The sequence below is a fragment of the Thalassophryne amazonica genome, chromosome 3 (assembly GCF_902500255.1).
Source record: "Thalassophryne amazonica chromosome 3, fThaAma1.1, whole genome shotgun sequence".
NCBI classification, from domain to species: domain Eukaryota; kingdom Metazoa; phylum Chordata; class Actinopteri; order Batrachoidiformes; family Batrachoididae; genus Thalassophryne; species Thalassophryne amazonica.
The window spans coordinates 69,542,795-69,567,535 of record NC_047105.1 but is presented as its reverse complement, the minus strand read 5'-3'; positions in this window follow the sequence as shown (position 1 = coordinate 69,567,535).

Here is a 24,741-nt window from a genome sequence, read left to right as displayed (position 1 = left end):
TCCATCATTGTGCTGTGTGTATTATTACGTCTGCCAAGGACATAATAAAATCACCTGCGTTTTTTGTCTGCCTGTCAGCAGGATTACGTCAAAACTACTGCATAGATTTTGACGAAGTTCTCACCACAGATAGTTATTAGGCCATGGAAGAACCCATTAATTTTGGAGGTGATCCAGATCTGGATCCAGATTCTGGATCAAGATTTCACTTTGTATAGGCTTTGAAGGATTACGTCAAAACTACTTCATGGATTCTCACCACATTTTCACCATGGATACATATTAGGCCATGAAAGACTCCATTAAATTTTGGAGGTGATCCAGACCGAATCCGGATTCTGGATCAGTACTTCACTTTACAAGGTCTATTAGATAAGAAATCGACACTTTTATTATTTTTTTTTATTTCTATTGGACCCCATTCCTACCAGGCTGCTCAAGGAAGCCCTACCATTATTTAATGCTTCGATCTTAAATATGATCAATCTATCTTTAGTTGGCTATGTACCACAGGTTTTTAAGGTGGCGGTAATTAAACCATTACTTAAAAAGCCATCACTTGACCCAGCTATCTTAGCTAATTATAGGCCAATCTCCAACCTTCCTTTTCTCTCAAAAATTCTTGAAAGGGTAGTTGTAAAACAGCTAACTGATCATCTGCAGAGGAATGGTCTATTTGAAGAGTTTCAGTCAGGTTTTAGAATTCATCATAGTACAGAAACAGCATTAGTGAAGGTTACAAATGATCTTCTTATGGCCTCAGACAGTGGACTCATCTCTGTGCTTGTTCTGTTAGACCTCAGTGCTGCTTTTGATACTGTTGACCATAAAATTTTATTACAGAGATTAGAGCATGCCATAGGTATTAAAGGCACTGCGCTGCGGTGGTTTGAATCATATTTATGTAATAGATTACAATTTGTTCATGTAAATGGGGAATCTTCTTCACAGACTAAGGTTAATTATGGAGTTCCACAAGGTTCTGTGCTAGGACCAATTTTATTCACTTTATACATGCTTCCCTTAGGCAGTATTATTAGACAGCATTGCTTAAATTTTCATTGTTACGCAGATGATACCCAGCTTTATCTATCCATGAAGCCAGAGGACACACACCAATTAGCTAAACTGCAGGATTCTTACAGACATAAGACATGGATGACCTCTAATTTCCTGCTTTTAAACTCAGATAAAACTGAAGTTATTGTACTTGGCCCCACAAATCTTAGAAACATGGTGTCTAACCAGATCCTTACTCTGGATGGCATTACCCTGACCTCTAGTAATACTGTGAGAAATCTTGGAGTCATTTTTGATCAGGATATGTCATTCAAAGCGCATATTAAACAAATATGTAGGACTGCTTTTTTGCATTTACGCAATATCTCTAAAATTAGAAAGGTCTTGTCTCAGAGTGATGCTGAAAAACTAATTCATGCATTTATTTCCTCTAGGCTGGACTATTGTAATTCATTATTATCAGGTTGTCCTAAAAGTTCCCTGAAAAGCCTTCAGTTAATTCAAAATGCTGCAGCTAGAGTACTGACGGGACTAGAAGGAGAGCGCATATTTCACCCATATTGGCTTCTCTTCATTGGCTTCCTGTTAATTCTAGAATAGAATTTAAAATTCTTCTTCTTACTTATAAGGTTTTGAATAATCAGGTCCCTCTTATCTTAGGGACCTGTTATGTGTCGGCGCAGCTCGGAGAACCGACCAGCGTTTGAAGGACCCAGTATGAAATAAGCAGAACACGGTACAAAGGCTAACTGAATTTAATACATAACAGTGATGATACAAAACAACAAAAGAGTGTGCGGTCTGGCGTGGTGGTGATACGTGCGCTCCCAGCAGCGCTAACGGTCCGGAGCCAGAAGCGTTCGGACCCAAGGACCCCCCGACACCCCCCAGGTGGCCGCAACAAACCGAGTCTGTGAAAGAAGGAACCATTATGTGAGTCCACACTCTACACACAGAGAGACACTCAAAGGTGTACAAACAGCAAACACTTCCTGGCTTAATTACTAATCAGCTTCCCAACCTGCAGGCATGGAACATCCAGTTCACAAAACTCCACTGCAGTGGAAGCCGATACATGACTAACGTACAGCTCAATATAATAAGGTGTGAGGGACACCACATTTACTGACTGTATAAACGTTTAGTCACAAAATCTAACGTACCTCAGGAAGTGTGCTGACGAGCGTGAGACCTCACCCCCTCCTCTTTCACAGACCGTGCATCAAACCCTGGACGTTCTCTGCATCCACTGATGATGAGATGGCTCCCGAGACGACGATCTCACCCGTCTGGTCACAAGGTCGAGTCTCTGGCAAATACACACTGTATACTCCAGTCTTAAATGCCACCATGTTCCAATCCATATAGATGCACCTCAGCTGTGAGTCCTGATGAGCCGCAGGTGATCAGGGTGAGGTCCTGATAACCTCAGCAACACAGCCACTCAGTCCCAAATGCAAGCCACCTGGAAGGAAAACAAAAGACAGAAACAAAAAGGCAGCCAGGCCCCCAGCCATACAACAACCTCATAGTACCATATCACCCCAATAGAGCGCTTCGCTCTCAGACTGCAGGCTTACTTGTAGTTCCTAGGGTTTGTAAGAGTAGAATGGGAGGCAGAGCCTTCAGCTTCAGGCTCCTCTCCTGTGGAACCAGCTCCCAATTCGATCAGGGAGACAGACACCCTCTCTACTTTTAAGATTAGGCTTAAAACTTTCCTTTTTGCTAAAGCTTATAGTTAGGGCTGGATCAGGTGACCCTGAACCATCCCTTAGTTATGCTGCTATAGACTTAGACTGCTGGGGGGTTCCCATGATGCACTGAGTGTTTCTTTCTCTTTTTGCTCTGTATGCACCACTCTGCATTTAATCATTAGTGATTGATCTCTGCTCCCCTCCACAGCATGTCTTTTTCCTGGTTCTCTCCCTCAGCCCCAACCAGTCCCAGCAGAAGACTGCCCCTCCCTGAGCCTGGTTCTGCTGGAGGTTTCTTCCTGTTAAAAGGGAGTTTTTCCTTCCCACTGTCGCCAAGTGCTTGCTCACAGGGGGTCATTTTGACCTTTGGGGTTTTTACGTAATTATTGTATGGCCTTGCCTTACAATTAAAGCGCCTTGGGGCAACTGTTTGTTGTGATTTGGTGCTATATAAATAAAATTGAATTGAATTGAATTTTAACTATATGGATTTGAATGACGGTGTCGGTGATGTCATTTCCCTGTGGGCAGGCCTTGAGTGAAATGTGGTCCCGCCCTCTCGGCTGAATTCCTTTGTTTCACACACTGCTCGAGACGGCGCGCGTTGCTTTATCAAAATTTTTTCTGGACCTGTGAGGAATATCTGAGTGGACACTATTCGAGAAATTAAGCTGGTTTTCGGTAAAAAGTTTAATGGCTGATGAGAGATTATGGGGTGTTTCTGTCGGTGTAAGGACTTCCCACGGAGCGGGACGTCGCGCAGCGCTTCCAGGCGCCGTCATCGGCCTGTTTCGACCTGAACATCTTAATTTAAGGCTTAATTCACCCAGGACATCGTGAGAGAACAGAGAAGATTCAGAAGAGGCCAGCATGAGGACTTTTGCGGACATTCCACTGTTTAAGGACATTTTTTAATGAAAGACGTGCAGACAAATTCGCCGAGTCGTTTCCGTGATTACAAAATGTCCGTTAACAATGGAATGTCCGAATAAACTCCTCATGCTGACTTCTTCTGAAAGTTCTCTGTTCTCTGAATTCTCGAATGGTGTCCACTCAGTTGTGCCTTACAGTTTTGAAAAAATTTTGATCAAACAAAGCAGCAGTCTCTGAGCCATTCCTAAACAATGAAAAAAGACGAGAGGGTGGGCCACTCCTCACTCAAAGACTGCCCACAGGCGAATGACATAACCGAAAGGCATGAAAAAACTCTCGCATGCCCACGAGGGTTCAAGCATGTCTGATGTAATCACACGGATTCAGATCCATATTGTTTTTGAAAAAAATAAAGGTCGGATACTTTTCTAATAGACCTCGTATATACGCTTTGAAGGATTACGTCAAAACTACAAGGTTTCTCACCAAATTTGTACCACAGATAGATATTAGGGCATGGAAGACTCCAGTGAATTTTGGAGGGATCTGGATCTGGATCCAGATTCTGGATCAAGATTTCACTTTATATATGCTCTGAAGGATTACATGAAAACTACTTGACAGATTCTTGCCAAATTTGTACCACAGATAGATATTAGGGCATGGAAGATGCCACTGAATTTTGGAGGTGATCTGGATCTGGATCCGAATTCTGGATCAAGATTCACTTTATATAAGCTTTGAAGGATTACATAAAAACTACTAAATGGATTCTCACCACATTTTCACCACAGATAAATATTAAGGCATGGAAGACTCCATTCAATTCTGGGGGTGATCCAGGTCCAGATTGGCAGACTGCAGAAATCTCTGATTCCCCTTGTTTGAAAGTTCCTTTTGAAACATATTTGAAAGTGCCTTTTTCCATCACTAACTCTGACATGGTTTGATAAGTTCTTGCATTGAGCCTGTAACATTGTACATATCGTGACTTGACTGGGAGGTTTTCCAGAATTGGTTGGGTTGTACAAAGGTCATCCTATGGCTGTACTGTGGTTGGTTTCGTAGACATTACATTGTGCAAGTTGGTGTATTATATCATCAAACTTTGTGCGCAGTTACATTCCTGAGCTGAGCCACAATACAGGTTTGATGTGAGTATAGTTCGTGACCTTCCGGGATGCATGTCTGTCAAAGTGCGATCAGAGCTTTAATTGTAGCAGAAGTGTATTTATACTGTGAACACTCCAGTGGTATCATATACATAAATGGTAAATAAGAAATCTTAACGAGTGTTGTTATTAACCGCAGCCTGTCAGGTTTGCTGCTCTGTGCTTTCAGTCCCACACATGGTGTTTTTTACCCAAGTGTAATTCAGTCACTTCATGCTGACTTTCCTCCTCCCCTTTTTTCCTGATCAACTTTCCAGGTCATGTTCTGTGGCTCGCGTGTTTGATTGCAGCCTTCCCCTCTTGTCTGGGAGAAGGGTTGAGGAGTCTGTTGGGAGAAACGGCCGGGTCGCATCAAAACTGAACTTGGACTGGGAAACATGTACGGCCCCCTCTTTAGTTTTCCTTTTGTTTGTCCACCGTTTTTCTATTCTTTCTCTTAACACCCTGTTTGAGATGGGTCCTGCGGCACTACATACCCTTTATTTATTTATGTATCAGCAGACGGAAATGGACTCCCACCCAGGGAAGAGGGTGAGTGGGAGGTGAATTGTCAAATGTGTGCACATGGATTTTGCAGTTTGCAGTATTTCAGTGTTGTGCATTTTGCTGTTCATTGAGAAAAATAAACCTGAAAAAGAAGGTGGATGTTGCTGTGGCACCAGACTGTCTTCTCAGTTGCTGTAAGCTGCATTCTTGATTTTTTTTTTTTTAATTAGTTAATGGATTTTACACAAACACATTCAAAGCCACCTTTAAAACAAATATATTTTCCAGTTTTGTTCTTTTTAAATTTAAATTGCCCCCCCCCCCCCCCGATTTCTACAAACGCTAACTACTCATTTGGGCTACAGCTTCAATCAAGAAATGAAGTAAAAAAAAAAAAACGCTGAGCACTTCCCAGCTCCTTCCTGCACATGACCTGTGTTAGACCCCTTTGAAAGAAGTCAAGGACGTCTGCTTTACTGCTTTGGCCTGGAGGTGGAGGAAGAGGGTATGATCTGAAGTTTAGCGTGCCGGGTTCGGCTCTTAGGTCTGGAACACTTGTTATCACGTCCATCAGTGCAGCAACTGAGAGCCTACACAGAAACATCAGTGCAGCACACTGTTGTAATTGTAGCTTGTGATGTTGTTTTTTGCCAAACTTTCATTTTCTCAGAGGATAGAGTTTGAAGGGCTCTTAAAGTCTCTCACCTCTCTCCACCATATTGTCAACTTTAAACCCACAATATCTGAAACTGTGGTGCTTATTTTACTTGCAAATACACACATGGGAACAATCAAAATGCACTGTCGTTTGCCAGTAATGCTAGTTAGTTTGAAATAATTTAATGGTTAATTAAAAAAAGTGGAGTTTGATGTGATTAATAACCCCTTATAGAGTACCTCGAATAACCACTAAGGGCTGCTAAATGTCAAGGTCTTTATACAGTCAGCAGATGGGAGTAATATTCCATATCCAAATGGACAGTCTAACTCAGTGGTGTCTAAAGACATTACAGAAAGGGCCAAGAGGGTGCAGGTCTTCTGTGCAACAACTGACTACACCAGGTGACTTCACTGATTACCATCACATTCAGCAGATTGAGTTAATTAGTGAAACCACCTGGTGGATCCAGCAACTGGAAAGAAAACCTGCACCCTCTTTGCCTTTTCTGGAAGTGTCTTTAGACACCACTGGTCTAAACTTTGAATGTTTAGATCCTGTCAACTACATGTCTCAAAGCAAACCACAGCATCAGTAATAGATTTTCAATTTTCAAGCCAAGAGCCCATACTGCGTGAATAGAGTGTTATTCAGTTCACTTCTATTCAATACAATTTATTTATATAGCGCAAATCACAACAAAGTCACCCAAGGTGCTTCACATTGGTAAGGTCTAACCTTATCAACTCCCTTCAGCAAGCACATAGGCGACGCTTGTAAGGAAAAACTCCCTCTGGCATTTGTGAGGAAGAAACCTCAAGCAGACCACAGTCAGATGAGTGACCCACTCCTTAGGCCATTGTAACAGTACAAAGGTCAGATAAACAAAATCCCCCCCCCCAAAAAGAAGAGAAGAATCAAGTATTCAAAACAAAATTCAAGGAGAAGATTATTCAACACTTTAGTAAGTGCTGTTCAGTGGAGTGGTGGATTCTGCAGTGGCTCAAAGAGGCTATTCTCGGTAAGATGGTTTACAACCTGTTGTGAAACTGCATTTTCAAGGATTTTGATGTAAAAGAATAGGCTCAATATTAGTATATAATTAAATAAACCCAAATCCAGATTAGGTTTCTTAAGAATTGTTTAATCCCTGCAGATTTAAAACTTTTAGGAATGGAATTTAAGGTCAATTACAGGTTAACAATTTTCTGCATCATAGACCCAAGTGGAGCCCACAGAACCTTAAATACTTTGGTCAGTATCAGGTCAAAAAGACAGTTGTGCATGCTTTTAGTAGAAGTAACATGTTTTGTCAGCAGACCCAGTGGCATAGTATCAAATTCTGTAAGTCTGGGCATCAGAGATGGCACACACATTAGTAGCAGGATGTAGTTATGGAACTTGGGGCTAGGATATACAGTGAGGAAAATAAGTATTTGAACACCCTGCGATTTTGCAAGTTCTCCCACTTAGAAATCATGGAGGGGTCTGAAATTTTCATCTTAAGTGCATGTCCACTGGGAGACACATAATCCAAAAAAATAAATAAATAAAAATCCAGAAATCAAAATGTATGATTTTTTAATAATTTATTTGTATGTTACTGCTACAACTAAGTATTTCAACACCTGTGAAAATCAATGTTAATATTTGGTACAGTAGCTTTTGTTTGCAATTACAGAGGTCAAACATTTCCTGTAGTTTCTCACCAGGTTTGCACACACTGCAGCAGGGATTTTGGCCCATTCCTCCACACAGATCTTCTCTAGATCAGCCAGGTTACTGGGCTGTCACTGAGTCGCTGGAGTTTGAGCTCCCTCCAAAGATTTTCTATTGGGTTTAGGTCTGGAGACTGGCTAGGCCGCTCCAGAACCTTGATATGCTTCTTACGGAGCCACTCCTTGGTTATCCTGGCTGTGTGAGTCGGGTCATTGTCATGTTGGAAGACCCATCCACGACCCATCTTCAATGCTCTAACTGAGGGAAGGGGGTTGTTTCCTAAAATCTTGCAGTACATGGCCCCGGTCATCCTCTCCTTAATACAGTGCAGTCGTCCTGTCCCATGTGCAGAAAAACACCCCCAAAACATGATGCTTCCACCTCCATGCTTCACAGTAGGGACGGTGTTTTTGGGATGGTACTCAGCATTCTTTTTCCTCCAAACACGGCGAGTGGAATTATTTGGTCTCATCTGACCACATAACTTTCTCCCATGACTCCTCTGGATCATCCAAATGGTCATGGGGCAAACTTAAGACGGGCCTGGACGTGTGCTGATTTAAGCAGGGGAACCTTCCATGCCATGCATGATTTTAACCCATGACGTCTTAGTGTATTACCCACAGTAACCTTGGAAACAGTGGTGCCAGCTCTCTTCAGGTCATTCACCAGCTCCTCCCGTGCAGTTCTGGGGTAATTCCTCAACTTTCTTAGGATCATTGATACGCCACGAGGTGGGATCTTGCATGGAGCCCCAATCCAAGGGATTGACAGTCATGTGTTGGGAAAGTGTAAGTACACGGACCCACAACAGGGGGCGCAAATGAACGGACAATGGAATAGGTCAAATAACAACACTTTACTGTTGTGAATGTGCACAACAAATACAACAGATTACAGCAATGGACAAAAGTCAATTCACAAAGGTGTCGTGTGGGCAGGCTCGAAGATAGGAGACGCCTCTCCAAAGTAGAACCGGAACCACACGGTTTCCTCCGCCACAAGACCCCGGGAATACTGGAGCCGCCAAGTCCCGAACTCCCAGGTGGCCACTGCCTCCGCGTGTCGGACCTGGTACTGCTGGCGAGGAACAAAGAACAATTAAATGAGGGCGCGTTTGCACCCAGGAATCCGAACGGCAGGAAAGCTACCTCCACCTCTCGTTGGAAAAGTAATCCACAGAACAACGCACAAAATCCAAAAGGATACAATCCGTCAGCTGAGATATGTTACCTTCCAGGTAGAAACGATATCTCGGCAAAGAGGTGGAGACGTGGTCCTGCTGATATCCTGCCATCAGATGATTGGTAACAGCTGTTGCAGGTGATGCGTGACAGCTGTCACCCTGGCTGCTCCTGTGAGGCGGCTGCGCCCTCTGGTGCCTGGAGCCCGCACTCCAGACAGGGCGCCCTCTGGTGGTGGGCCAGCAGTACCTCCTCTTCTGGCGGCCCACACAACATCATGTTTAGCTTCTTTCATTTCTAATAATTGCTCCAACAGTTTATCTTTTTTCACAAAGCTGCTTGGCAATTGCCCCGTAGCCCCTTCGAGCCTTGTGGAGGTCTACACTTTTGTCTCTGGTGTCTTTGGACAGCTCTTTGGTCTTAGCCATGTTATTAGTTGGAGTCTTACTGATTGTGTGGGGTAGACAGGTGTCTTTATGCAGCTAACAACCTCAAATAGGTGCTTCTAATCTGGAAATAAGTGGAGTGGAGGTGGAATTTTTTAGAGGCGGACTAACAGGTCTTTGAGGGCCAGGATTTCTGCTGATTGGCAGGTGTTGAAATACTTATTTGCAGCAGTAACATGCAAATAAATTATAAAAAAAAGAAGATTTTTTTGATTATGTCTCTCACAGTGGACATGCACTTAAGATGAAAATTTCAGACCCCTTCATGATTTCTAAGTGGGAGAATTTGCAAAATTGCAGGGTGTTCAAATACTTATTTTCCTCACTGTATTTGACCTAATAGCGTCAGTCTTCTCTTCAAAATAATCTAAGAAATCTTGAGAAGTAAATGGCGATTGGCTTACAGGCGGCTGTCCTGTCCCTGAAAAAGTGTAGCCACAGTGCCAAGCAAGTGAATAATGCTTGTTTTTGTTTAATCAAATCAGAGACGTAGGCCCATTTTGTCACCTATACAGCATGGTTATAGTCCAGAATAGCATCATGACATACAAAATGGAAGACTTCTAGTTTTGAACCATGCCATTGCCGCTCAAGACGTCTAGATTTATGCTTGATGCCACATAGAAAATCACTGACTGAACCAAGGCATTTCGATTGCCCAGTAGACTCGTGAGGGCTGAGTTTAAGCTATCCACAAGGCTGTCTACTGAATGATCATGTCCAGTGAGTGACGAGAGGATATCAGGCAGTCTGGCTCCACATTCATTTATGGTAGAGGAACTGATGTGATGCTGTGATGATAAACAAGTACTATCTCATCCTAATGGACAGGGCAGTGGAATTGTAACCTTAATAAGTGAGTGATCTGAAACAGCTGATGTAAGAGAAACAGTGTCAGTATCTGACACGGTAATACTATGAGTGAAGACCAAATCCAGGGTGTTTCCACAACTGTGGGTTGATCCTGACTGCATTGAGGAAATACCAGGATTACCATAATGTCCATAAATAATTTGCTGAGGGGATCAGAGGGCTTATTTACATGAATACTGAAGTCACCAACAATCAGGATGTTATTAGGATGAGTTGCCAAATCAGAGATAAACTCACCAAATTCATCTAAGGATTTAGAATACGGGCCCAGGGACAACATAGTGGATTAGTGGTTAGCACTGTTGCCTTAGAGCAAGAAGGTCATGGGATCACCTCCCACCTGAGTCCTTTCTGTGTGGAGTTTGCATGTTCTTCCTGTGTATGCATGGGGTTGCAGACTTTCTCCCACATCCAAAGATATGCAGCTCAGGTGAAATGGAAACTTTAGTAATTGACTGTAGGTGTGTGTGACTGTGTTTGTCTGTGTACAGTGCATCCAGAAAGTATTCACAGCACTGCACGTTTTCCATATTTTTTTTACAATACAGCCTTATTCCAAAATGGATGAAATTCTTTTTTTTTTTCCCATCAAAATTCTACACAGAACATCCCATAATGACATTGTGAAAACATTTTATGATGTTTTTGAAAATTTATTTAAAACAAAAAACTATGAAATCACATGTTCCTAAATATTCACAGCCTTTCCTATCAAACTCAGAATTGAGCTCAGGTGCATCCTGTTTCCACTGATCATCCTTGAGATGTTTCTACAGCTTAATTGAAGTCCACCTGGGGTAAATTCAGTTGATTGGATGTGATTTGGAAAGACACACACCTGTCTACATATAAGGTCCCACAGTTGACAGTGCAGGTCAGAGCACAAAGCAAGCATGAAGCCAATGAAATTGTCTGTAGACCTCTGAGACAGGATTGTCTCAAGGAACAAATATGGGCAAGGCCACAGAAACACTTCTGCTGCTTTGAAGGTCCCAATGAGCACAGTGGCTTCCATCATCTGTAAATGAAGAAGTTCAGGTCCACCAGGACTCTTCCTAGAGCTGGCTGTCCATCTAAAGTGAGTGATTGGGGGAGAAGGGCCTTAGTCAGGGAGGTGACCAAGAACCTGATGGTCACTACATCAGTCAGGCCTGTATGGTAGAGTGGCCAGACGGAAGCCACTCCTTAGTAAAAAGCACATGGCAGCCCACCTGGAGTTTGCCAAAAGGCACCTGAAGGACTCTCAGACCATGAGAAACAAAATTCTCTGGCATAATGAGACAAAGATTGCACTCTTTGGTGTGAATGTCAAGCGCCATGTTTGGAGGAAGCCAGGCACTGCTCATCACCTAGTCAATACCATCCCTACAGTGAAGCATGTTGGTGACAGCATCATGCTATGGGGATGTTTTTCAGCAGCAGGAACATGATTGAAGGAAAGATGAATGCAGCAATGTACAAAGACATCCTGGATGAAAACCTGCTCCTGAGTGCTCTTGATCTGAGACTGGGGTGACTGTACATCTTTCAGCATGACAATGACCCTAAGTGCACAGCCAAGATATCAAAGAAGTGGCTTCAGGACAACTCTGTGAATGTCCTTGAGTGGTCCAGCCAGAACCCAGACCTGAATCTGATTGAACATCTCTGGAGAGATCTGAAAATGGCTGTGCAACGACACTCCCCATCCAACCTGATGGAGCTTGAGAGGTGCTGCAAAGAGGAATGGGCAGAACTGCCCAAAGATAGGTGCGCCAAGCTTGTGACATCATATTCAAGAAGACTTAAGGCTGTAATTGCTGCCAAAGGTGCATCAACAAAGTATTGAGAAAAGGGTGCATACTTATGTACATGTTATTTCTTAGTTTTTTTTTTATTATTTTTAAATCAATTTTTAATTAATTTACAAACATTAAAAAAACTTTTTTCATGTTATCATTATTGGGTGTTGTGAGTGGAATTTTGAGGGGAAAAATGAATTTACTCGATCTTGTAATAAGGCTGTAACATAACAAAATGTGAAAAGTGAAGCGCTGTAAAGACTTTCTGTATGGACTGTACATGTGGCCCTGTGACAAAGTGGCATCCTGTCCAGGGTGTACCCTGCCTCATGCCCTATGACCACTGAGTTAGGTTCCAGCCCCCTGTGGCTCTCAATTGGAGTAAGTGGGTATAGAAAATGGATGGTCCTGGGGGCCTATAAATAGTGACAAAGTAACAAGTCTGGTTTTTGTTGTTCTCATCATGACTGCTCATGGCAATTTGAATGGTGCAGAGAGCTAAATATTCAAATGAATTGAATGTAGCACCTCAGTGATTCAATCATTCCAATGATCAATAGCTTGGGCAACAGGAATGGTTTGGTATGAACATATGAAGGAACTGCACTGAGCTATCACTGAGATCTAGTAGTTCTGGACAGACAGACAAATGGTCTTCTGCATTGGGAGAGATTAAATATAATCGAGGCAAAAATGTTTTAGAATGTGCAGTTTTTCAACAAACACATTACTGGTTGTATTTAACCATGTCATATTTTTCAAAACAAAAAACTGGTCACATCATGTCTGGGATGTTAAAAAGCAACAACAACATAAAAAGCAAACAAACAAAAAACTTGTAGCTCTTTCTGGATAAACATGTCCCCATTCTTTCCTCACATAATATGAGCCAGGACAAATCCCATGATATTTAAATACATCTAAATGACATTTAAATTACATTCTCTCAGCTAATTATAATGAAAATAGCCAATAGTCATAGTACTAAACTTAAAACACCAAACACTGCAAATATGCTTTATGTGAGATATATCTGAAAATGGTCACGCATTGTATGTTTTAATTTTTATATTAAGTTGCAGTACGGGATACATTCAGAGGCTCAGCTGAATTTTAAAGAGTTTATAATCCAAATATTATTTATGTCAACAGGTTTCTGTCAAAGTTCTGAGTGAAGTGGTTCAGGCAAGTGTTCCATTTACTTTGCATGTACGGTAAAGAAGCTTTACAAGTAAAACATGCTTCACTGTAGCTTTATTCTGCATGAGGGAGTGGCATGCAAAATCTCTCAGATAAGCAAAATGAATTACAGCCACGGTGCCAAGAATGTCACAAACATTTTTTTAATATTATTTTAAGAGTGACACTTCTGGATGGTGGAGCATATGAGACAGCACATGTCACTCTCCCATAACTCTCTTTTAAAAGATTGCCTTTCCAATATGAGGTGACCAGACTTCCTTGATTTCTGAAGACAGTCCCCATTTTGGATGACCTGTCCCCAGTTAAAACTGTCCCCGGAAATGTCCCAGATTTTACCACTTTATGAATGGGAAAAAAGTGTTTGCACACAGACTAGAACATGGACTGGGGAGATGTTCTATTCAAAAGAGGTACTGCTATATTGATCAGGTCAAAAATAAACTTTACAACAACTTAACACCCAATAACCTAATCACAGATTTCACTGCGCAGTTCCCAAAAATATGACTTAATAAACACCCAAACCTAAGTTAGCCTGTTAGTTTTAGCTGGTTCAGACGCAAACATAGGCGCGTGTTCAGGCTATCCATTCATGGGATCATCATGACGTAGCCAAGGTCAGCGCTGCCACTACTGCCAACATGGCAACACCCAGATGTCGGCTGCTCTGGGTCTCTAAAGAAAACATATGGGTGATGTTACGCAAGGTTTGTTCAGTATATACGAGGTCTGTCCGTAAAGTATCGTACCTTTTTATTTTTTTAAAAAACTATATGGATTTCATTCATGTTTTTACGTCAGACATGCTTGAACCCTCGTGCGCATGCGTGAGTTTTTCCACGCCTGTTGGTGACGTCATTCGCCTGTGAGCACGCCTTGTGGAAGGAGTGGTCCCGCCCCCTCGTCGGATTTTCATTGTCTGGAAATGGCGGAATGAAAAGGACTTTTTTTCCATCAGAATTTTTTCAGAAGCTGTTAGAGACTGGCACCTGGAAACCATTCAAAAAAATGTATCTGTCTTTCAGTGAAAATTTTACGGGCTTCACAGAGAATAAGGACTTTAACTACAGGTTTAAGGACCCCTTTAAAGGACGGTCGGTGCGCCGCGCTGCGAGCTGCGACGACGCGGCACAAACCACTGGATCATTTCTAAGCTGATGGCTCTGTGGATACGAGACCGTCGTGTGTCTATCTCGGCTTTCAGTGCTTACCAGTCGAGTGAGTATAAAAGAACTTGTGGAGAGCTGGACATGTCCCAACTTGTCCTCTAACACGCCGAAACGGAGGTGTTCCTTTGTCTCGCTTCATCAGCGAATCGGTCGTGACGCGCGAAGTCTCCGCGCGGCTTTCCATGACAAAATCTCTTGTTAAAAGTGAAATCTGCCAAAATGGCTGATGTCCAGCTCTTGTGATAACCAGAGAAAGAGCACACGACGGTCTCGTATCCACAGAGCCATCAGCTTAGAAATGATCCAGTGGTTTGTGCCGCGTCGTCGCAGCTTGCAGCGCGGCGCACCGACCGTCCTTTAAAGGGGTCCTTAAACCTGTAGTTAAAGTCCTTATTCTCTGTGAAGCCCGTAAATTTTCACTGAAAGCCAGATAAATTTTTTGAATGGTTTCCAGGTGCCAGTCTCTAACAGCTTCTGAAAAAATTCTGATGGAAAAAAAGTCCTTTTCATTCCGCCATTTCCAGACAATGAAAATCCGACGAGGGGGCGGGACCACTCCTTCCACAAGGCGTGCTCACAGGCGAATGACGTCACCGACAGGCGTGGAAAAGCTCACGCATGCGCACGAGGGTTCAAGCATGTCTGACGTAAAAACATATGAATGAAATCCATATAGTTTTTGAAAAAAATAAAAAGGTACGATACTTTACGGACAGACCTCGTATACAGTCTATGCTTTTCTTGCTTCATTTTTTTTTTTTTGTCTTGAGTAGCGTCTTTTAGGGTATTATGTGTGGCTCAGAGGTCATTAAAAAAAAACTAATGTAAAATGTGCCTGACATCTTCAGGAACCATCACTACAAAGAGCACGCTGGGTGGAGGGGGCACAGTCAAAATGTAGGAGTGAGACTGCTAAATGGAGGAGATCAATTCAATGGAGGCAGAATGGAGGATTGATTCAGGCTCTTAGATCTTTCAGATTATTTGCTCAATTAGGGGCAAATATGGAGGCTTATTCATGTGACCTTAGCAGTGACAGCTTGAACTAAGTGGTCAGAGAGTAATTACATTCAAACCTCAATATCCACAGATGCTGAAGATTTGGAGATGGCTGCCACACCGGATTTTCTGAACAAAAACTGTCTGTATGGCCCAGTTTTTAACAAAGCTATTCCACTCTGTGGATTTCACACTGTGGATGTGGCTTTTCTTTCAATTGCCAGTCAGACAACAGGATTTTGAGTTTTCGTACCATTGCCTGCGTCCTGTGGTGGAAGGTTTCTAATTTCTAGCATGTGCTGCCAAAGATGAGGTGTTTATGAACAGTGGATGTTTCAGGTGTTGTGAATGGTTCAAACATAAACACATGCAAATTTAAGTAAATGTATTGTGTGTGCAAGAGAGGGTGTTATATGTGTTAGTGGTGAAAACTGGTCTAACTGGTTGATCGTATCATGTGGTCAACCAGAAATCTGCCAAATAAGTAATAATAATGAAAATTAATCTATCAGAAAGGTAACGGTTTAAAAGAAGCTATGTCTTTTGGCACATTGTGAGCTTTATATCTTTACTTCCATGGACTGTTGTGGCACATGTGTTTGTAATGTGTTGACAGCCAGTGCTGGGGTCAGAGCCTGATGTATGAGTCCACAAAGACAACAAGCAGCAGATAATAAACAATAAAGAATAACGCAAACAATAAAAGAGTTAAGCTAGGTGCTCCATTAGAAATTTTGATACCCATACTATGGGATGGAAAAATCTAAAGTGATTAAAAAAAAAATGATGGAAATGTTTTGTTTTTTTTAGCTAGGATGTCAGTGTTAAAGCTAATTATAAACATTTCGGTCTTGTTGTACAGAAGGTTTCTGGAGTACATCGTCTGGAGAAGTCAGTATAAAAACTGACCATGAGTGAAGTAAACAACAGCTTTAGTTATCTGTCTCAGACTTAGTAAGGCAAGGGCAGCATCCGAGGGCATCAGTGGAATATGTAAGTGTTCAAATCACTGCCCTAATGTGCCCACAGTGTTCACAATCACTGCCCTAAATGTGCTCCCAGTGTTCAATCACTGCCCTAAATGTGCCCCCAGTCTTCAATCACTGCACTAAATGTGCCCCCAGTGTTCAGTCACTGCACTAAATGTGCCCCGGTTTTTCAAATCACTGCCCTAATGTGGCCCCAGTGTTCAATCACTGCCCCAGTGTTCAATCAACTGCCCTAAATGTGCTCCCAGTGTTCATCACTACCCTAAATGTGTTCCCAGTGTTCATTCACTGCCTTAAATGTGCCCCCCAGTGTTCAATCACTGCCCAGTGTTCAATCACTGCCCTAAATGTGCTCCCAGTGTTCAATCACTACCCTAAATGTGCCCCCAGTCTTCAGTCACTGCCCTAAATGTGCCCCAGTGTTCAGTCACTGCCCTAAATGTGCCCCCAGTGTTCAGTCACTGCTCTAAATGTGCCCCCAGTGTTCAAATCACTGCCCTAAATGTGCCCACAGTGTTCACAATCACTGCCCTAAATATGCCCCCAGTGTTCAATCACTGCCTAAATATGCCCCCGGTTTTCAAATCACTGCCCTAAATGTGGCTCTTTGTGTTCAATCACTGCCCCAAATGTGCCCACAGTGTTCAAATCACTGCCTTAAATGTGCCGCCAGTGTTCAATCACTGCCCTAAATGTGTTCCCAGTGTTCAATCACTGCTCTAAATGTGCCCCCAGTGTTCAGTCACTGCCCAAAATGTGCTCCCAGTGTTCAGTCACTGCCCTAAATGTGCCCCCAGTGTCCAGTCACTGTCCTAAATGTACCCACAGTGTCCAGTCACTGTCCTAAATGTACCCACAGTGTTCAATCACTTGCCCTAAATTTGTCTGCAGTGTTCAGTCACTGCCCTAAATGTACCCACAGTGTTCAATCACTTGCCCTAAATTTGTCCGCAGGTTCAGTCACTGCCCTAAATACACCCACAGTGTTCAATCACTGCCCTAAATGTGCCCCCAGGTCCAATCACTGCCCTAAATGTACCCACAGTGTTCAATGTACCCACCACGTTCAATCACTGCCCTAAATGTTCCCAGTGTTCAATCACTGCCCTAAATATGCCCCCAGCGTTCAATCACTGCCCTAAATGTGCCCCCGGTTTCAAATCACTGCCCTAAATGTGCTCCCAGTGTTCAATCACTACCCTAAATGTGTTCCCAGTGTTCATTCACTGCCTTAAATGTGCCCCCAGTGTTCAATCACTGCCCCAGTGTTCAATCACTGCCCTAAATGTGCTCCCAGTGTTCAATCACTACCCTAAATGTGCCCCCAGTCTTCAGTCACTGCCCTAAATGTGTTCCCCAGTGTTCTTTCACTGCCCTAAATGTGCCCCAGTGTTCAGTCACTGCCCTAAATGTGCCCCCAGTGTTCAGTCACTGCTCTAAATGTGCCCCCAGTGTTCAAATCACTGCCCTAAATGTGCCCACAGTGTTCACAATCACTGCCCTAAATATGCCCCCAGTGTTCAATCACTGCCCTAAATATGCCCCCGGTTTTCAAATCACTGCCCTAAATGTGGCTCTTGTGTTCAATCACTGCCCCAAATGTGCCCACAGTGTTCAAATCACTGCCTTAAATGTGCCGCCAGTGTTCAATCACTGCCCTAAATGTGTTCCCAGTGTTCAATCACTGCTCTAAATGTGCCCCCAGTGTTCAGTCACTGCCCTAAATGTGCCCCCAGTGTCCAGTCACTGTCCTAAATGTACCCACAGTGTCCAGTCACTGTCCTAAATGTACCCACAGTGTTCAATCACTTGCCCTAAATTTGTCTGCAGTGTTCAGTCACTGCCCTAAATGTACCCACAGTGTTCAATCACTTGCCCTAAATTTGTCCGCAGTGTTCAGTCACTGCCCTAAATATACCCACAGTGTTCAATCACTGCCCTAAATGTGCCCCCCAGTGTCCAATCACTGCCCTAAATGTACCCACAGTGTTCAATGTACCCACCACGTTCAATCACTGCCCTAAATGTCCCAGTGTTCAATCACTGCCCTAAATGTGCTCCCAGCGTTCAATCACTGCCCTAAATGTGCCCCCGGTTTTCAAATCACTGCCCTAAATGTGCCTCTTGTGTTCAATCACTGCCCCAAATGTGCCCACAGTGTTCAAATCACTGCCTTAATGTGCCCCCAGTGTTCAATCACTGCCCTAAATGTGTTCCCAGTGTTCAATCACTGCTCTAAATGTGCCCCCAGTGTTCAGTCACTGCCCGAAATGTGCTCCCAGTGTTCAGTCACTGCCCTAAATGTGTCTGCAGTGTTCAATCACTGCCCTAAATGTTCCCCAGTGTTCAATCACTGCCTTAAATGTGCCCCCAGTGTTCAATCACTGCGCTAAATGTGCCCCCAGTGTCCAGTCACTGCCCTAAATGTACCCACAGTGTTCAATGTACCCACCACGTTCAATCACTGCCCTAAATGTGTCCCCAGTGTTCAATCACTGCCCTAAATATGCCCCCAGTGTTCAGTCACTGCCCTAAATGTGTTCCCAGTGTTCAATCACTGCCCTATATGTGCCCCCAGTGTTCAGTCACTGCCCTAAACATGCCCCCAGTGTCCAGTCACTGCCCTAAATGTACCCACAGTGTTCAATCACTGCCCTAAATGTGTCCGCAGTGTTCAATCACTGCCCTAAATGTGCCCCCAGTGTTCAGTCACTGCCCTAAATGTACCACAGTGTTCAATCACTGCCCTAAATGTGCCCCCGGTGTTCAGTCACTGCCCTAAACGTGCTCCCAGTGTTCAGTTACTGCCCTAAATGTGCCCCCAGTGTTCAGTCACTGCCCTAAATGTGCCCGCAGTGTTCAGTCACTGCCCTAAATGTGCCCCAGCCTTCAAATCACTGACCTAAATGTGCCCCAGTGTTCACAATCACTGCCCTAAATGTGTCCCCAGTGTTCAATCACTGCCCTAATTTTGCCCCCAGTGTCACCATCACTGCCCTAAATGTGTCCCCAGTGTATACAATCACTGTCCTAAATATGCCCCCAGTGTTCCAATCACTGCCCTAAACAGTGACGTGTGGCCAGTGGAGGCAGGTGAGACTGTGCCTCACCTGTCATCATGGAAAGAAAAAACGTAAAATGAAAAAACAAATTAAATGGTTATATTTATCCAGTGACTTGTACTACAAAGTTATTTTCCTTTTAACTTCACCAGCTTTAGATTGTTTTGTTGTTGCTGAATTTTCACATTTGCTGTTCAGATACTGAGAAGACCCATGTGGTGAGGCAGCAGCCAGCCGTGCCTCACCTTGGATTGCGCAGTCACTGGGCTAACTGCTGACATGTTGTGCAGTCAGACTCTGCCTCACTGTCTGTGTCATCAGCATAGTCGCCATTAAAATGGTGAAACACTTTGGTTATACGAACTTAAATTCCATAGTTTAGTACAGTACAGTGTTTTTTTTTCAACAGCTGTATGTGTCTGTAACATGTTTTGTGCTGAATGATCATAAAACAGCTGCAAAAACGCACCAGGTGAGGCACGCAATTGTCCTGCCTCATGGTAGGGGGCACTAGTGATCCCAGGGATTCTTCTTGTAGCGACTCCTTAGCTGCAGAATAAGTGACAGCAAGCTACAATTTAGCACTGGTAGTGTGTTTTTGAAAACATGGCTGTGGTTGGTCCATCTGATACATCGGCTATCACGCCATGCTCTGTGATTGGCTGTGGCGTAACCGCCGCAAATGTGAAAAACAATCCGAAAGACTTGAAAGTGAGACCAGTTAGTTGCAAAATGTCACAAATGTCAGGGGGTGGGAGTTTATCTCACCCCTGTCAACCCAAAATGGAAACCAGGTATTTGCTTTGTGTGTCTGGAATTCGCACGGCAACCGAAAACATTTGGAGGTTTGATGAGTGGAACCAACTTACCATCCTCCTTGTATTTCCGCCATTTTGATTTTGAAATGTTGTAAACAAAGGCTGCAGCCAATCAGAGAGCAGCGTGTCTCAGCCAATCAGCAAAATGTCAGAATCCTGACTAAAAGTCACGTGACCAAATAACCTGATACCGACTCCTTTGCCTTGGCTGGAGGAGTGGAACCAACTTAGCTACAATTTACTGTTAGCAAGTTAAGAGCCACAGTCCATTTATTTTACTTTCAGAATGGAGGATTTCATATCCAAACTGAAACAATTTTCTAAACTGTAATTTTAATCGAAGCAGGAGGTAATAATCAAAGGAAGGGCTGCCGGACAGAAGACCTGCTCTTTTCAAATGGAGTGGGACACACGTAAAGTCTGGCTGTGTGGACGTCCAGCAAGAAAACACCTTCTTTTTTCAACTTGTGACTGACTGGACTCAGATTGAATATTGTGCCCTGAAGAATTTTCTCATCAAACACAAGTGGTCGACCACTCACATTCAAAGCCAGAAAGGACGACTTTCTTGCCTGGCAGTGATCTCCACTGAGACAGAGAGACTTTTCAAACTGAAAGAAGATAAGGAACACTTACAAACAAGTCATCAATGCTTTTGCATGGTTAATGTCATACCTGTCCAGTCGTTCTCACTGTGTTTTGTAGTGACATGAAATTTGGGGTTTCACAGGGATCTGTCTTAGGCCCCCTGCTTTTTTCCCTTTAAATATACCCCTTGGGCATATACTGCAACGTTTTGGGATTGCTTTCACTGCTATGCTGATGACACTAAATTGTACATGCCTATAACTGCTGGTAATCTCATTGACATAAAATCTTTAGAATATTGCCTTGCATCAGTGAGAAGCTGGATGTCTAGTAACTTCCTATTTTTAAACTCTGATAAGACTAAAATGATGGTTCTTGGTCCAGTGAGACTGCCACAAATTTGACCAGCTAGCGCTTAGTCTAGGCTCGTGTGTCATACATCACACTGACAAAGTGAGGCGCCTTGGGGTAATTTTTGATCCTACGTTGTCCTTTGTCCTCTACATTAGAGATATTGCGAGGACTGCTTTCTTCCATCTGCAAAATATAGCGAAGATTCGTCCCATCCTGTCTATGGCTGATGCTGAGACCCTGATTCATGCATTTGTCTCTTCTAGATTGAATTATTGTAATGTTCTATTTTCTGGTTTACCGCAGTCCAGCATTAGGGGTCTCCAAATGGTTCAAAATGCTGCTGCCAGACTTTTGACACAAAGCAGAAAGTTTGACCACATTACACCTATTTTGGCATCTCTTCACTGGCTTCCTGTCTCTGTGAGATCAGATTTTAAGGTTCTGTTACTAGCCTATAAAATTGTTCACGGACTGGCACCTCCCTACCTAGCAGATCTAATTAGATCCTGCCTACCAGCCCGGGCTTTGCGTCCCTAGGGTGAATAAAAAGTTTGCGGGTCACAGAGCTTTCTCTTATCGTGCTCCTGTTCTGTGGAATGATCTCCCTATGTCAAAACAGTCAGATTCTGTAGAGAATTTCAAGTCCAGACTTAAAACACACTTATTTTCCCTTTTGTATGCCTAGCATATTGACAAATTATGTTACTATGCTTTTTACTTTTTTACTCTTTTACTGTGTGTGCTTTTTAAAAATCTTTTAATTTATTTTATTTTGTTTCTTGAATTGTTTTGTGTGAAGCGCCTTGAGGCGACTCTTTTGTGATTTGGCAGTATATAAAATTCAATTTGTTCAGAAGGAGAAGCACATGTGGACTTCATTTATAAGTAAAGTATTGTACGTGTAAAGAATGCTGACGTGAGATTTTAAACATAACTCGTTAACTGCTGTCAACCGGTGAATAAGCTACTCTGTGGGGTTCATATGTTTGTAAATCTGATTTTGATGAAGTCAGTGCCTCACCAGCCATCAACCTCACCACACATCACTGGCCCTAAATGTACCCCCAGTGTTCAAATCACTGCCCTAAATGTGCCCCCAGTGTTCAATCACTGCCCTAAATATACCCCCAGTATTTTGCATTCTGAGAAACTGACATTTCTCAACTTTGCACCCAGTGAGTCAAAACTTGACACATTCTCCAGAAATGTTGGTTTCTCAGAATGCAAAAGATGGAGAACTAAACCCTTCTTTTTCTGGGTCAGGCTCAAACTTCTCAGTTACCCCTCATAGCTTGGTGTGTGCAGTTTTCAAGGTTGTCAGGCGACAGGATAGCGATAGGGATGTTGTGGTTAGAAGTCCGGATAGGACTGAACCGTTACAGGTGATGGACTCAAACGCTGGGAGCAAAGACAAGAATGGGTTGTGAACAAAAAGAGATTTATTTATAATAATAAAGAACTTAAAGTGCTGAGCTGGGAATGACTGCAGAGTTGAGACAGGACCCGCACATAGCTGTGGAAATTCGGGAGCTGCAGCGCACACAAAGCCAGGCTTGGGAGTTTGAGAAAGTGCTGGGATCCTGGATAATGGGACTGGAACCGGAGCCAGGTGGAATGCACAGAGCCAAGGACGAGCAATGTTCTGGGGGACAAGGAGAACAGAAGGTGTGTGAATGCACTTGTAACACTGGGAGTCTTTAACAACAGGAAGTTCACTGTAGGCTTAAAGCAGGAATGTTCACAGTTCAGGAAATAATGTTCACTGTTCAGGAAATGTTCACAGTTCATGACTTGTCCACAGAAGTCAGAAGCAGCATGTCTTATGATGCAGTTCAAATTAAGCTTGACTTGGCTTCAGAAATGACTTGAAAATCCTTAGTAGTTCTGTATAACAGTTCATACAGTTCTTGGTAATGCACAGTCACAAACAGAAGCAGGATGAGAGACGGGATCTCACAAACCTCAGAGTCGGCAGGAACTTAGCTGAACGTGGCAGAGCAGCACACTCTGAGGCTGAACACTGATGAGCTGTGGCACAGCAGCGATTTCCAAAGTGACGTAGTGTTGGTAGTGGCATGGAAGCCGCACAGGAAGGCGTCTGGAAACACCAAAAGGTCAGTGAGCTCTATTATGGAAAATAGAGAATACCAGGTTACATTGAGAGGAGCTGCAGGAAGCTCAGATGTCAAAGCGCATGGGAGCGCCAGCATAGAAGAGGTCATGTAGTGGTAGGTTCAGGAGTAATCTGCAAGATTCTGGCAGTGATTGAGCTGAAAGCTGGGGTTTAAGTATCCTGCTCCTGATCAGGAGCTCATTAGCGTCAGGTGCAAGGAGATGATGAGATGCAGGTGTTCCCCGGCTCTGTAGCGCGCCACCTGGAGGGAAAACAGACAAACAACACACAAGAGGAGACAGAAGGGGAAGGAGAGAGAGGCAGACAAAGGAGGCCCACGACGGGAAACATAATGATGCAACAGTAAAGTTTGTGTGTTACGAGGTCTGTTAGAAAAGTATCGGATCTTTTATTTTTTGCAATAACCTTATGGATTTGAATCACGTGTGATTGCATCAGCCAAGCTTGAACCTTTGTGCGCATGCGTGAGTTTTTTCACACCTGTCAGTTGCATCATTCGCCTGTGAACACGCTTTGTGTGGGGAGTGGTCCAGTCCCTCAGCGGATTTTCATTGTCAGGAAAATGGCCGAGCGACTGCCGCTTTGCTGCATCAAAATGTTTTCAGAAACTGTGAGAGGCAGCTAGGTGGAAACCATTCGGAAACTTCAGATGGCTTTCGGGGAAGATCTTATGGGCATCACACAGATTAAGGAGCATTACAACCGGATTAAAGAAGGCCCACAGCGGCTGAGGGCCCGCTGCGCTTCGAGCGGCCATCGACAGGCTGAAATGACCAGATCATTTCCAAAGTGAAGGCTGTGTTGATCCGGGACGTCGTCTGACTACCAGAGAAATGGCAAGAGAGGTGGACATAGCACTTTTTCGGCACATTACACTGTTACAGGAGATATTGACGTGCGGCGGAATTCGCGCGTCAGGACAAAAAGCACCTCCGTGTTGGGAGTCTCACGGGACATGCCCAGCTCTTCCACCATTTGGAAGATTCAGACGGCTTTGGGTGGCTTTTCAGTCGAGTGAGTATCCGAGAAATTGTCAAAGAGCTGAGCAAGACCAACACAGAGGTGCTTTCGTTCCGCGCCATTAGCGGCTCCGTGGCGAATTCCTCCGCTCCTGTTTTCATGACAAAATCTCCCTTAACAGTGGAATGTGCCGGGAAAGTGCTATGTCCACCTTTTCTGCCATTTCTCTGGTAGTCAGATGATGTCCCGGATCAATTTGGAAATGATCTGGTCGTTTCTGCCTGTTGATCGCCGCTCGGAGTGCGGCGCGCCCTCTGCCATTATGCGCCATCTTTAAACCGGCTGTACCATTCCTTAATCTGTGTGATGCCCATAAAATCGTCCCTGAAAGCCATCTGAATTTTCCGAATGGTGTCCACCTGGCTGTCTCTCACAGTTTCTGGAAAAATTTGATGCAGCGCTGCTCCAGCCGTTCAGATTTTTTCCTCACAATGAAAATCCGACGAGGGGGGAGGACCAGTGCTCACTCAAAGCGTGGTCACAGACACAACCGACAGGC